The sequence below is a fragment of the Phalacrocorax carbo genome, chromosome 32 (assembly GCF_963921805.1).
Source record: "Phalacrocorax carbo chromosome 32, bPhaCar2.1, whole genome shotgun sequence".
Taxonomy (NCBI): domain Eukaryota; kingdom Metazoa; phylum Chordata; class Aves; order Suliformes; family Phalacrocoracidae; genus Phalacrocorax; species Phalacrocorax carbo.
In genome coordinates, this window is record NC_087544.1 from 1,087,281 (window position 1) to 1,091,210 (window position 3,930).

The 3,930-nt window shown below is 56.5% G+C and overlaps 1 long non-coding RNA gene across 1 annotated transcript; it reads left to right on the forward strand.

Moving 5' to 3' along the window:
- The first annotated feature begins 1,255 nt into the window (after positions 1-1,255).
- LOC135310284 (uncharacterized) lies at positions 1,256-1,742 on the forward strand. Its single transcript, XR_010370408.1, has 3 exons — positions 1,256-1,306; positions 1,528-1,573; positions 1,683-1,742. It is a non-coding gene; the product is annotated as an uncharacterized LOC135310284 (long non-coding RNA).
- Positions 1,743-3,930: the final 2,188 nt, after the last annotated feature.

The window sequence follows — 3,930 nt, forward strand, 5'->3', positions numbered from 1 at the left end:
TGGAGGAGTGACGTGTGCTTGTCCTTCAGAAGGAAGCGAAGAGGGAGACTCTTGGCCCCTCGAAAGCTAAGTTGAGGCAACAGTGCTGGGGAAGGGGTTGGGGGAGCAAGGGGGGCACGGTTGGCTGTGGCAGGAAGGGGTTTTAAAGAGAGCGTAGGGGAGAGGGTTGTCTAGGAAGCGGTCCCCTTTGAGCAGGGGAATGGAGCGGGTTCCTCTGAAATATGATGGCAGCGTGCCCCGGGCAGGGCGGTTCCAGGCTGTGCGTGTCGTTGTGTAGCGCGTCTGTGTGTTTGGTGTTGGGTGCGTTTGCCCTTCCTCGGGTCTCGGTTGTTCTTTGTTCCGTAGGATCGAGGCGGGTGCCTCGGCAGCGTTACTAGGGCCCGGCGAGGCCCTAGTCGTGGGCACGGCGCCCATCGGGCGCTTCTCTTTTGGCGTCGCAAGCTTCCGGCGTGGATCGTTTTGGTGTCTCGGGTGGTTCTGGCCGGTGGTCTTGTGCCGCGCCGTTCCCGGCCGCGTGAGCAGCTCTGCTCGCTAGCTGTCGCTTTTAGGGACTGGCACTTCTTCCTTGCGTCTTCAGGGGCTGAGGTCTTGAAGGCGGGCTGCTTGCGCATCCATCTCGCCAGTTTTGAGAGGAAGCGCTTGTCCCTGCCCACGAAGGTCTCGTCGCTTTCTGGCGTGGCACTAGGAGCACGCTAGGGTTCTGCGCGTGCTCTTCCCGGATGGAGGTTTTCTGTACATGCGTCGTCGGTGTCGCCGAGTGAGTCGGCTTGTTTTTTGAGGCGTGTTGTTGTTGGCGTTCCGCGTAGGGTTCGTCTGTGGTTGTGGTGTCTTGGCTTGGAGCCGCCCTGCCCGGGGGTGTCGAGTCAGGGCAAGGTGGCACGGGAGCGATGAGAGTCTATGGCTTATGTGTCAAAGTGCCTTGCTGCTTTGGGGGAAAAGATGTGTGGCCCTCTTAGATCGAGCGGCCGTTGTCAGTGGGTGAGGAAAAGAATTCCCACGGTGTTTTGTGGCCTCCCAGGGGATGACGGTAGCTGTCTGGGAGAGGGAGCTCCTGCTTCAGCGGAGCAGAGAGCATCTCAAGGGCGTTCCGGCTTGGATGTGGGTCGGGCGTAATGCTTGGTTTACGGTGTTTAGATGGCAGAGCAGCCTAGCTGGGCTCTCGATGGGCTTGCTACCTGGGAACAAGGCCTGTGGAATGGCTAAGCTATTGCTGTTCATTGAGGGGACTTGTTTGGTATTTTTGCAGATGCCGAGGGAGGAGTCGTGCAGGGCGACGGAGGAGGGCCGAGGATAGCGCTGTAAGCAGGTGAGTTGGTGCGTGGTGTATGTAGAGGGAAATGGTGACTGATGGCTCTGTGAGTGCAATATGGCAATAATATTGGCGGGTGCATGTGGTGGGCCAAGCGGGATCCGGGCACCGGAGGGGAACTGCACGGGGTGAGCAATGTTAGGCGCGCTGAAGTAGCGATGTGTCTCTTTGGGGCTTTGCAGTTAGTGTCATGAACAACCCATGTTTGGGTCTTGCAGGTGGTGGTCAAGCTTGAACATGGAAGTTGGATCTGATGGCGTCCAGGTAGGTGAGCTGGTGTGGAAAAGGTGCGAGTCTTAAACGGGGATTGGTGTGGGTAGCTTGACAGTTCTGCAGCTTCTCAGCAGGTGCCTTTCTGCTTGGATTTTTGCAGGTGCCTCAATCAGCCTTCAGAGGGGAGACGACGCACGGCGACGAGAGGTCCGAGAAGGTGAGGCGATTGCGGTCAGGGCGGCGGTTCCGTACCAAGGTGTTGCGTGGCAAGCGGGTCGAAGCGTTTCTGTTTGGTTGTTTAGATTGCGTGCGGCTGCCCTTGGGACTGGATGCGCGTTTGAGGTGAGCTGGGTTGCAGGGAGGAGGGGCGTGGGGCTGGGGAGATCTTCCTTTGGAAGTGCAGTGGTAAGATGATCTCCCGGTATCCCTAGGAGCCACAAGGGAGGACAACAGTGTGAGTCGGGCAAGGCTACAGAGCAAGTGAGCGGAGCAGCTGGGCGCATCTGAGGTAGGCGGATGCAGCGGCCTAGGTCTTTGTAGAGTGATGGGATGCTGACTGACAGGGCTGTTGTGTGGGGCTTGTGATTGTTTTTATTTTTCAGATGACGAAGAGGCAGCTGGTGACTGGAGGAGTGACGTGTGCTTGTTCTTCTGAAGGATGGGTGGACTGAGACTCTCGGCCCCTTGAAAGCTAAGTTGAGGCAACGGTGCTGGGGAAGGGGTTGGGGGAGCGAGGGCGGCACGGTTGGCTGTGGCAGGAAGGGGTTTTAAAGAGAGCGTAGGGGAGAGGGTTGTCTAGGAAGCGGTCCCCTTTGAGCAGGGGAACGGAGCGGGTTCCTCTGAAATATGACGGCAGCGTGCCCCGGGCAGGGCGGTTCCAGGCTGTGCGTGTCGTTGTGTAGCGCGTCTGTGTGTTTGGTGTTGGGTGCGTTTGCCCTTCCTCGGGTCTCGGTTGTTCTTTGTTCCGTAGGATCGAGGCGGGTGCCTCGGCAGCGTTACTAGGGCCCGGCGAGGCCCTAGTTGTGGGCTCGGCGCCCATCGGGCGCTTCTCTTTTGGCGTCGCAAGCTTCCGGCGTGGATCGTTTTGGCGTCTCGGGTGGTTCTGGCCGGCGGTCTTGTGCCGCGCCATTCCCGGCTGCGTGAGCGGCTCTGCTCGCTAGCTGTCGCTTTTAGGGACTGGCACTTCTTCCTTGCATCTTCAGGGGCTGAGGTCTTGAAGGCGGACTGCATGCGCATCCATCTCGTCAGTTTTGAGAGGAAGCGCTTGTCCCCGCCCACGAAGGTGTCGTCGTTTTCTGGCGTGGCGCTAGGAGCACGCTAGGGTTCTGCGCGTGCTCTTCCCAGATGGAGGTTTTCTGTACGTGCGTCGTCGGTGTCGCCGAGTGAGTCGGCTTGTTTTTTGAGGCGTGTTGTTGTTGGCGTTCTGTGTAGGGTTCGTCTGTGGTTGTGGTGTCTTGGCTTGGAGCCGCCCTGCCCGGGGGTGTCGAGTCAGGGCAAGGTGGCACAGGAGCGTTTGAGGTGAATTGGGTTGCAGCGAAGAGGGGTGTGGAGCTGGTGATTTTTTTAGGAATTGCAATGGCAACTCTATGTGCTTTTATCTCTAGGGGCCGCAAAGGATGGTGACCGTCCAAGTCCAGCACGGGTAAGGAGCAGGTGAGAGGAGAAGCCAGGTGCATGTGAGGTGGGGGATGTTGCGGGGTAGGTCCTTGTGGAGCGATGTGGTGGTGACAACGCTATCGAGTGTGGATTGTTGTGGGTTTTTTTTTAGGTGAAGGAATATATGTTCCTCCCTTTGGTAACCATCATCTTTGGGTGCCTGCACGCTACTAAATTTCCTCTGACACTTGTACGGTTGAATGCACGTACCGTTGTATTGGTGTATGTATATGCCTGCACAGATGCCTCCAGCTCTTGTTTGTTGGAACATATCTATGTAGTTTCTATTGTGCAGTTCTTTATTGTTGTGTATCTGTATAGCTGTCCTGTGTGACTCGTGTGGCTGAGTGTGTGTACCTAGGCACTTACCTCCGCTGTCTTGTACGGTTGCACATATGTAGTGCTTGTTGTACCCTGTTTGCCTGTTGTAGGTGAGCGAATGTCCATAGTTAATCTACCACTGCGGTGTGGTGGAAGTATCCGCCTGTGTACATCGTTGCTGCGTGCGATCGATTAGAGCCGGTGTGGTATCGTTGGATGTACATTCGCGCATCCTTGCGTAGTGAGGTTGAGTGAATGCAGAAGTCAATATTGGCTGCCTGTGTTCTATGGGTGAATGTAGTTTGAAATAAACCAGGGACACGGGTAGCGACATATATTTTGTATAAACCGTCTTTGATAACGTTGTGCAGTGTGGGGTGTTCACGGTGTTTTGAGGGTTGGGTTTGGTGGTGGTAACTAACAGCAAACTT